A 12242-nucleotide genomic window follows, 5' to 3' on the forward strand; every position below is an offset into this window, starting at 1 on the left:
ATTGTAAACGAATAACTCGGCTGTAGTACGCTGGTCGAAAAAGTATAAATGATATCCGACTCTTCGCCATCGACTAAAGAAGTATTGACTAGATCGCAATGTACATTTAATATATCGGTATCTTGGCTTAGATTTGGGACTCTTGGACCAATATTAACCGCATCCTTTAATACCTTTTTATCAAACCCTATAAGGTCGTTGAAATTGCTATGCGTCAAATCAAGTTGATAATTTTGAGATAAAGTGATTGTGACTCGGAATGTTGTTGAATCAAAATCAATAGAGATGGGATATATAGGGTTATCATCATCCCCCGTCTTAGTAATCTCTTTAATATATTCATCAAATTCAGAATAATTCCAAACACCTGCAGGGAAAGTTATGTCTTCAAATTTATTCCCATTATCTGAACTATATTTAATCAGCTGATTACCATATGAGGGATTTACATTAAACCATGTAAATGACATGTTAATAATACGATTGAGACCTATCATATATTGGTAATTGCTATCCAATGTTATAGGCCTGTTGAATTTAGTTGTAAAATTTTGAGGAGTGTTATTCCCTTGATTTTTAACACTATATGATGATAATACTAACTCACGATCCATATATATAATACAGTTACATAAATTAGACTTTAAAGTACTGATTATACAATTTATTATATTGCGGTCTATTGATTGTCGACATTTTCAATAATGTGTCCAATATATTAACTCCCGTATTCCGCATTTCAACTGACGTATTTCCAGCCATTGTTTCACCGATGATCAATTCTAATATCTTGAGAAGCTGATTTACATCACTGAAAAATATAACGTTCCCACCTCTATGCTTTCTTCTAATCCCTGAACCTTTTTTTTGAATAGTTTGAAGAAGCTTTTTGTTATCATTAATATAAGCTGTTAAAACTTTATTTGAATTATCCAACTGATAACCAGTTTCCTTAGCTTCTTTAGCACTAATTTTTTTTGCTGATAATTTCTTCGTATTGCTTGCTTTGAAACCTTTTAATCTGTTTCGTTCATGGGTTGCTTGTGCAATGATACTCTTCAAATATGTTGTCTTATTCTTTTTATCAACTAATTTTGTTTTGATATCGTCTATAGAAGGTAGATAAAAATCTTCGGGTGTTATTTCATCTTCTGATTCATCTTCAACTTCTATATCATCATCAGCGTCTTCTTCACTTTCTGCTTCTACAATCTCACCTTCATCTTCAGTAAAAGTCCCATAATCAGGCCCTTCTTTTCCAAAAACATCTGAATATCTAGGTGGTTGCTTTGGAATTTGTTTTTGTTGTTGAGGTTCAAAGATATTATCTACGTCCATTTCCTCAAAAGGATCAACCTCGGGGGCGTAATCTGGACCTTCTTGTTCACCTTTCATCACCTTTTTGACACGCTTTTTTGGTACTTTGGGAATCTGCAAATTACTTTCTATTACCTCATCTAATTTACTTGTAACTGGTTTGAATACCTTCGCTAATGACTGTTGGCTTGTCTGCTGACCGATATTATTTTGTGTGATTGCATTTTTAACATAATTGATTTTATCGCCCAAATCAGATTTACTCTTTGCAAGATCTTTCCATCTAAGTAAACTCATTTTATTTTATATTATTACGTTACATAAAAAATGAAAATTGAATATAAAAATCAACATTTAACATAGCGTTTAACACCTTGATGTACACCGTGTTGAACACCTTGTTGAACTAAAAATAATATACCCATATAATATAATGAGAATACCGAATTATGACACTGAAGACGATATGGCCTCAAACTTTAGACAACTATACGATTTCATGCCAAATCAATGTTTCCGGATGCTGCTTTGTGCTCCAAGCGGTTCGGGAAAAACAAACACACTAATGCATATGATATACAATCTATTATATTTTGATAAAATTTATTTATACGCAAAAAACTTAGAGCAGTCCAAGTTTGTAGATCTTATGGATATGTTTCAGCAAATAAGTAATGAAGCTGGTTATGATGTTATTGAAGCACGCAATGATGAGATTATTCCCGTTGGAGACCTTGATGGTGACTCTCAGAAAATCATCATTTTTGACGATTTTGTATGTGATAAAAACCAAAAACCATTAGTCGACTATTTTATACGAGGAAGGCATAAGAACTGTAGCGTGATATATCTGAGTCAAAGCTACTATAAGACACCAAAAGACATAAGATTAAACTGTTCACATTTCTCTATATACGAATTCCCAAGTGCTAATGAGAGTAGTCTAATATGCCGTGAAAACAGTATTCCAAAAGAGCTATACGATAAAGCAACTGCAGACCCATTTAGCTTTTTATATATTGATAAGCCACGAAAATTCGTAACTAAGAATTTCAATGAAAAAATATAATATAATATAACTGATTGATATAATATGAGTTACTCAAACGGTTTATTACAATCAAATAACACTAATATTACACCAATTAAAGGCCCTCGAGGTGAAAAGGGTGACCCAGGAGTCGGCTTTGATGTTACGCCTGAAGGTAATTTCAATTTGAACAAAAAGAGAGTAATAGGGCTAAAAACGCCTGATGACGTTGCGATCGATGATTCAATTGAAAATTATTCAAGGGATCTCGAGACGGCCGTAAATAAACGATATCTTAACCAATTCTTCCTTAAAAAGAACAGAAATGAAACAGTGTTTGATTGTGCCGGCCTTTCATTGCAAAATACCGAAGTGTATTATCCAAGTTTATATAACGATCGATCTGTACCAAACGTAGGCTATGTTAGTGTTGAGGATAACAAAGTAAGGACTGAAATTGATACCAAACTTGCTACTAAGGCTGACAAATCGTACGCTGATAATACATATTTAACGAAGAAATCAGGAGGTGTCTTAGCTCAAAGCCTTCAAAACAAAGCAGACAAATCGTACGTTGATAACACTTTTTTAAAGAAGGTCGTAGGACGCGTTTTGACTCAAAAAATTCTAAGCAAACTTGATATTCACGGTAGTAACATGATGGAGGCAAATCTTGATATGGGTGGGTATAATATAACCCATCTAAAAAACCCAACCAATGATACAGACGCTGTAAACAAAAAATACATGCTTGATTATGTTGATAGCAGTCATATAACTTCCGTTGGTCAAGAAAACACGTTTGCCCATATAATGACCGATAGTATCAATCAATTAAGTGAGGAAGATGATATCGAGTTAGGCAGTTTAATTGATCATCCGAATTCATACCATAAGATCAATACGAAAGTTGTAGACAGTAAGCTGGTACTTGACAGCAATAAAGGCTACTACTCAAGCAGATTAGGTATCAATGTATATAGTTTACCAATCAATCGATACACAATGGTTTTCGAGCTATTTTTTCCAGCTGAAATAGATCATGATAGTCTAGATATCGATATTGTTTCATTAATCGACAACATCGACAAATCAACTACGCGAGTTTATGATGGATATAGTAGAACAATAGCACAAATTAATAAATATCAACAACATCCTAATAATTATTTATATGTTGATATCGTTTTAAAGATGAAATCAGGGAACGCATATGTCCCAAAATTACAAACATATATCGTGATTTATGGAATAAAAGGTTATCAGAGTAACGTTGATCCTTGGATATACGATCAGCTATATTATGTTGAAAATGATAGAATAGCTTTCAACGCATCAATTGATATGAAAACAAAGGCTATTTATGGTATTAAACCAGCTACTACTAATGACCAAGCTGTTAATTTTGAACAGTTAAAAAATTTTCGGGATAATTTGAAGTCTGATCTTGAATTAAAAATGGATAAAAAAAGAAACATCAGCTATTACCATAAAATTTTCGAGTATTTTTATGATCTAACGGATGCCTCAAATTTCATCATGTCAGATAGTAACGGTGCTGTAGTGTCTGGATTAAATGGTAATCTTGTCTTTAATCCCACAAAATTGTTAGAAGATTTTGATCCAAAAAACGGCTTTATGAGTGGTTTCGAAATTAATTTAAATGAAAATGTCACTGAATCCGATGAATGGACTATATATATGGCATTTAAATATGACTATAAAGCCGGTGATAATAAAAGAATTAAAATAAACTTCGACAATGGTAGTAGTTTTGATTTTCCATGGGTGAAATTAGAGTCTAATCAGTTATCACTCGATTATGATTTAGATGTATCTTATGAGCAAATTAGAGATGTTTACATAGGGGTTTATTTGAATCTCTGGTATACTAAAATAGGTAGTCAATTTCGGATCGGTATTTGTAACAATGGTATTAGTCTCGATAAAATTTTCTCGGGGTATACGCTGAATGCATCTAGCCTTCAAATTTCTTCAGGTTACTATATAAAAAGAATAGGTTTTAGTAAAACTGCATATCCAATAAATGGTAAAGAGTATCATAAAATCCAATTTTTAGATAAAACCAACGGTATTTTCTTCGAATAAAAAATGCTTAATTGTATAAACAATATATATATATGAAAACTGCAAATTTAATACATGAGATACTGAAAACTATTGAACGGTTGATTAAAAATATCAGAAAATTATACAACAGATTTAAAAATAGAAAGAAAACATTGTCTAATCAATAATATATGACAAAACAACGCAAAAATATATTCGAATGGAACCATATTAGTGACAAGTTAAATCAAGCGCAAATTCAAGAATTAAAAGAATACTACAGAGTATACCATAAGAAGTGTTGGTGTTATAAAAAAGCTACAAAAAGCTTTAGAAGGCTGAAATTAATAGGCAATTCGCTGGCTATTTTATTCGCTTCAGGAGGCATAGTATCTTCAATTTCAACTGGTGGTATCAGCCTGATTGCAATCAGCACGGGAGCTTTATTGATACAAGGCTGGCTTCAGCATCAGAATCTCGATTTAAAAATTCAAAATGGAATTTTTGCTTATCAAAGCTATCAGCATTTGCTTAATACAATAAAATTCATGTTAAGAACGGGGGAATATGAACTATCCAATATCTTTTTAATGATGAAAACTACTGACGACTACATATGCGATACCGGTCCAATAATCGATCGGTATCTACTCAAATATGATGATAAATTTACTGAATAATCCGTGCGATCTGGGACGATTTTAATGCTAAAATATTTGCCCAATATCGATTATAAAATTCAAGCGTTTTTCTCGATTTAGTAATACAGATAAAATTGTATGGGATATCGAGCATTTTAAACAGCTGTCTTATAATATATTTCGTTGAGATCATCCTCTTTCTTCTTTTATTTATAGATGGAAGAATAGTATCGATCTCATGAAACACTTTGTAAATCTTATCGCGCTGATTATGAGACAATTGAACTCCATTTTTAATACATAAATCGTTTAAAACATTCTCAATGTGGTATTTACGATGATATACCGATTCTCGCCGTATTCTATGCATATTTTCATAAAAATCAAAATACTCATTGTAATAAATAGAACCATGAACCAAACCGCAATTAATACAAACATTTATACCGTTTTGATTTGACATATCCTGCTTACTACAGCATTGCTCAGCATCCTTGATACCTTTTATCAATAGTTGATCACAGAAAGGGCATATAGGTTCTTTTAAAATTTTTAAATCATAGTGGATTTCAGAATTACAAAGCATTATATATATAACACACATAACTTCACGGAACAGCTGTTTTGGCAGTAAATTTCAGAATAAACTTTTTGAGTGAACTTTTGAGTAAACTTTTGAGTAAACTTTTGTGTAAACTTTTGAGTAAACTTTTTGAGTAAAATTTGTTGAAATATGATTGGTCAATAGAAATCACGTCATTAAAAACATTGTACTCATTAATCATTTATAACTTATGGCTAAAACCGTAAACTGAATAATTATGTATTTTGTTGATCCTTACGAGGCCTTCCCCGTCGTCGTTTCTGGTATTCAGGTATACACTTTAAAAACATGGAAAAGATCATTACAATACATAAAATCTATCATCAAAACATTGAACAACAAAACATAAATAAACTTTATAAATATACCAATCATCATACTTTAAAAATACGCATTTAATACCATCAATATCAATAGTTTCAACCTCTTTTTTAGATTTGATATCAACGATTTTAGAATTATTAACATTAAAACCATAATTTTTAAATTCAGGATTTGGTAATATTATACCAAAATGTCTTTCAATATTGATATATGAATTATAAAAAGATTCAAAAATAAATTTTGTCAGTATGTAATATACAATTGAATCTTGAAGTTTTAAAATTACATTTTTAACATCATTAATAAAAATAGTTTCAGCCTCTTTTCCAGATTCGATATCAACAACTCCACCGCTATAAGTACAACCGAATTCCGGAAATAACGGATGTAGAAATATTTTAACTCCATCTAACATTATCTGTTCACCTTCTTCAATAAAAGTCATTTCAGGTGATTTTAGATAATCGGTTGTAATTCTTTTTGGTTTTTCATCTTGACTATCAATATGAGTTTGAATTTCATTTGGAATTGTAATTTCATTTAGCAAATCCATTATTATATATTATAAAGAAAATAATTATCTGTTTATACGTTTTTCATGCGTGATATAAAGACAAGTTTATGTAACTTATATTGTATAAGACTAAAAAGTCGTTACGCAGTCATTATACTGCCATCGTTGTTTTGAACAACCAATAATATTTTATTACTGGTTATTTTTAAACGCACAATATATTTATAGTAAAGATATAAAGAAATATCATTTATAGTATAATAAGAGAAAATGGGAAGAAATTTAAAGTATGATAACGACGCTGATAGAATAAACGCTATCAAAAATTCAAAGACTAAGTATATGTTAAATAAGCAATGGACTTGTGATATATGTAATTATAATAGTTCATTAGCAGCTAAATGGACACATTTGAAGTCAAAAAAACATATCAAAAATGCTGTTATCAAAGCAATAGAAGATGATGATAGATTTGAAATAATTGATAATAACAATACACAATAAAACACTTTCATGCACTTTAACAATGACTAAATATATAAATATATCTAGTTATTCAAAAACATGAAATTAAAAAAATAAAAAAAAATAATTTTACTATAAGACACTTAAAGAAATAATAATTTCATATAGTATAAAAAATGGAAAAAAAAAATTTTAAAAACCCGCTAAAAACTCAAGATGTGATCTCATCAGTACTCACATCTAAAAACGCTATTAAAAATAATATCTCTAATTATAATATGGACCAAAATACCATTAATCATAACAATAAACAATTTTTTATAAATAGTGTTGATAACACTCTTGGTGCTACTTCGGATGGAGATATACTCAATATTCCAAAAATGAAAGTAGTTAAACCGGGTATTGATAAAGATGAATATCCTTATATATATATCGCAGAAAAAGACTATGATAACCCTTATAATCTCAAGAAAAAGATATTAGTGAAAGACTTTATATTTAGAACATTTTATAACGAAATTCCTGATGATAAAGTCGTTGTAAATGAAAATGGTGACAAAAATAATAACAGTATTGGTAATTTAGTGTTGATTGATAGCATCACAAAGGCTGAACCCAAACTCGTAACCAAACCAAAACCCCAAAACAAACCAATAGTTCAACCAATAAAGAAACCAACAAACAAACCCAAACCCAAACCAAAAACTAAAACAATAAGCTTTATCAAACAATTATCCAATGATTACCTAGCTGATGCTAAAAAAATGGGTTTTTCATGGATGGATTTGGTGAAAAAGAGTACCAGACAAGCAGTGATTAACAAAGTACATAAATATCGAAACGATAAGACTTTGGATAAGGCTATACGGGACAAAAACGACAGTATAATACGTGATGCACAACTCAGTCAAATGGAAAATTCAATTAGAGAAGCTCACTTTAAACAGATGATGAACAAAATTAAACAACAACACAAGAAGCTGATTAGCAGTCAAAATCCAATTTCAAGAACTAAACTCACAAATGAATTTAATTTCGATGACAGCATTTATGATACAACATCCAATGACCAGCCTCTATTTAAAATAACTGAAATTGGAAATACCGAAAATAAAAAATTCAATGCTTACACTAATGAGTTCAAAATAAATGTACGTAAAAATGCTATAAGCAATAAAAATGAAATTTTTAGTGTTTTTGAAAAAATGGTTAAAATGGCAATAAAGAAAAGACAGTTAAAAGGTAATGACAGACTCAGATTGGTAATTTTAAATGATGAATTAAATAATCCTATATCAACAAAAATGATAAAAATTTCTGATTTCAAGTTAAATCAACTCTCAGACATAATCAATACTTTAGAATATAAAGAGATAGATTTAGAAAATTGCATAATAATTATTCAATCTGTCAAAATACCCAGTGGTAAAGGAAGATTATATTTATCAATACAAACAGTGAATAGAAAGCAATGTATTATCACCATAAAAAACACCGACTCAATATGCCTTGCTAGGGCCATTGTAACAGCTTATGCTAATTTACACCCTGAGAATTACACCACAACTCAGTTGAAAGATGGGTTCAATAAAAGCAGAAAACTACAAGAAATTCAAGCCAAAGAACTTCATAATAATGCTAATGTTGAAATTAACGATTATGGAAATTCTTTAGAAGATGTAAATAGCTTTGCATCACATTTAGATATTGAGATTAACATTATCGATTCTGAGCAGTTTAATGAAATCATATATACAGCTAATAATGGTAAAATTAACAAAATTTATTTATACAAAACACGGAATCATTTTGATGTCATAAAATCAATGACAGCTTTTCTAAATGTAGCATATTACTGTCATAGTTGCAAAAAAGCTTATACAAGACGTGATAAACATAAATGCCCCCAAAAATGCCTTTCTTGCTTTAAATATTTCCCAGACGGTAATAAATGCAGTGGTAAAGACGTTACCTGTAAACACTGCAATCGTGTTTTTCATGGTAAAAGTTGCTTTAAAAACCATACAAGAAATCGATCGAAAAAAGATGATGATGATTCAGTGTGTATCAGTGTAGCAAAATGTTTAAAATGCAATCAAATCATCCTAAGACCATATATTAAAATACATAAATGTGGTTACAAAATGTGTAATAATTGTAATAGCTATTGTGAAAGCAAACATAAATGTTTCATGAAAAAGATCAAGTGTAAGGGTGGAAATTGCATCAAAGATAACAAAAATCCTTGCAGATTAAATAAAAACATAAAACGAAAAGATTATTGCTACTCATGTAGAACGTATAATGAAAAATATTTATTTTTCGATTTCGAATGTACACAAAACACTGGAACACATGAAGTTAATTTAGCTATCGGCCATGATTTCAATGGTAATGAATCAATCTTCAATGATATTAATAGTTTTTGTAGTGGTATTCTTAATGAAAAATATAAAGGATACACACTTCTGGCTCACAATTCCAAAGGGTACGACTCCCATTTTATTCTTAAATGGTGTATTGATAATGGTTTTAAACCTTACTGTATTTACAATGGTGCAAAAATTATGATGATGGAAATTTCACAATTAAGAATCAAAATAATCGACAGTTTAAATTTTATTCAACAACCCTTATCATCGTTTCCAAAAACGTTTGGCTTAGATGAGCTGAAAAAAGGATATTTCCCACATTATTTCAACAAAATTTGTAATCAAAACTATATAGGAGAAATACCTTCTAAAAAGCATTATGGGTATAATCAAATGAAAACCCACGATAGACAAAAATTTTTACAATGGTATGATGAACGTGTAAAGGAAAATTATGTTTTCGATTTCAAAAAAGAAATAATTGAATACTGTAGGTCAGATGTTGATATATTAAGAAGGTGTATGTTAAAATTCAGACAAGATTTCATGATCCAAGAAAATATCGATCCACTAAAATACATCACAATTGCTGGGGTGTGCATGGCTATTTACAGAGGTAATTATATGCCAAAAGATACTATAGCTGTGGTTGATAATGTTGTTCAAACAGAAAACCATAGTGCAGTCAGTATTGCATGGCTTGATTACATAAGCAAGAAAAATAATATTAAGATCCAGCATGCTTTGGCAGGAGGTGAAAAACTCATCAATAACAAATTAAAAGTTGATGGTTTTTGTAAGGAAACAAATACTGTTTATGAATTTCAAGGTTGTTTCTGGCATGGTTGTCCAGATTGTTACAAACCTGATGTTATCAATAATAAGAATCAATGCGATATGGGCACTTTGTATAATAAAACACAAGCTAAAAATAACAAAATAACATCTGCTGGTTACAATCTTATTGAAATGTGGGAATGTAAATTAAAAAATGATAAATGTTTCCAAAAATATTATAAAAATGATTGGAATAGAGAAGTGATTGCCCAACTAAACCCGAGAGATGCTTTCTATGGTGGACGAACAAATGCTGTAAAACTGCTGTATAAATTCAAAGAAGGTGAATGTGGTAAATATGTTGATTTTTGTTCCCTGTATCCATCAGTTCAGTTCTACAAAAAATATCCCATAGGGCATCCTGAAAAAATTATATCGCCAGAAAAATACGATAAGAAATGGTATGGATTCATAAAATGCAAAATTTTACCCCCAAGAAAATTATACCATCCTGTTTTACCTCAGAGAATCAAATGTGAAAAGGCTGAAAAGCTAATGTTCCCTCTGTGTATATCATGTGCTAAATCAAAACAACAAAAAAGATGCCAACATAGTGAAAATGAACGAGCATTTGTAGGCACATGGACAACAAATGAGGTCAATAAGGCCATTGAAAAAGGCTATAAAATTATAAAAATATATGAGGTTTGGCATTTTGAGAAGTCATCCGATGATCTATTCAAAGGTTATATAAAAAAATTCCTGAAGTTAAAACTCGAATCAACAAAATATAATTTTAAAAATGACAAAGAAGAAATGATGTTCAGAAATAAAGTCAAAAATAAATTAGACATTGAATTAGGTGAATTACATGAAAATTCAGGTCTACGAGCTATTGCAAAAATGTGCTTGAACTCACTTTGGGGTAAATTTGGACAACGAAATAACATGAATCAATGTAAATACGTAACTGATATAAATGAATTTTACCAAGTAGTTCTAGATGACACAATAGATAATTTAAACATGAATTTCATAAATGAAGAAATGGTGCAAATGAGCTACACTTACAAAGATCAGTTTGTTGATAACAGCTATAATACGAATATATACATTGCATGTTTCACGACCAGCAGTGCACGGTTAATGTTGTATGAAAAACTTGACTATTTAGATAAACAGGTGTTATATTTTGATACCGATAGTATTGTGTATATTGAATCCCAGAATGGTAAGACAATAGAAACAGGCGATATGCTAGGCGATTTAACAGATGAGTTAGATGGTGATGTTATAAAAGGTACCTTCGTAAGCGGTGGCCCTAAAAACTACAGTTTCATATATGGCGATAATAAGCAAAAGTGCGTTATTAAAGGTTTCAAATTAAATCACGAAAATTCCAAGATACTAAATCACACTAATATGATTAAGATGGTTAAGGGCGATATCAAAGAACTCACATTAGTAAATGAAAATAAGATAACAAGACAGAGTAAACAAATTGTTAACAAATATGAGGAAAAGGTATACAGCTTTGGATATGACAAACGCGCAATAAAATACATATCGGAAAGATGTATTGAAACATATTCTTATGGATATTAAAGACAAACTCATATGTTTATCCTAGGTTATGGTCTTAGGTTTTGATTTTCATTATGTCAACGAGGTTTGTTTTAAACGCACTATAAAAGAGATATAAAAAATAATGTATAATAAATATTATAATGACATCAAATTACATCAAAGAAAAATTCGTTGAGATGATGAATATCATAGAAAAACATTGCATTAAAGACAATACACTTTTCTTACAATTAAGTGAAAAGGAACAATCAAATAGATTAGTTAACATTTGTACTGATCTCGGTATTATATCAAATATGATCCTACATAAAAACATGTTCAAAAATCTGATAAAAATACAAAAATATTATATTGAAAATGTAATATAAGACGTTCATTTTAAACGCACTAGAATCCAACTTGATAAAAGAAATAATTAAACGCACTAAGATGCAAGATTTTTAAAAAAGAGTATAAGAAGTTTTTTTAAATATTGTCAAAAATAATCAGATTATTTTTATCATTTAATCAAGGTTTAGTTTATAGATTTGGCTTCAAG

The 12242-nt window shown here is 30.0% G+C and overlaps 1 protein-coding gene across 1 annotated transcript in view; it reads right to left on the reverse strand.

The window, feature by feature from the left end:
- Positions 1 to 12242, reverse strand: part of LOC144653031 (protein Wnt-8b-like) — a 59042-nt gene that overhangs the window by 45421 nt on the left and 1379 nt on the right. The gene's annotated exons all lie outside the window — the stretch shown is intronic.

Source organism: Oculina patagonica, chromosome 5 (genome assembly GCF_052425735.1).
Source record: "Oculina patagonica isolate OP01 chromosome 5, crgOcupat, whole genome shotgun sequence".
In the NCBI taxonomy this organism is placed as follows: Eukaryota; Metazoa; Cnidaria; class Anthozoa; order Scleractinia; family Oculinidae; genus Oculina; species Oculina patagonica.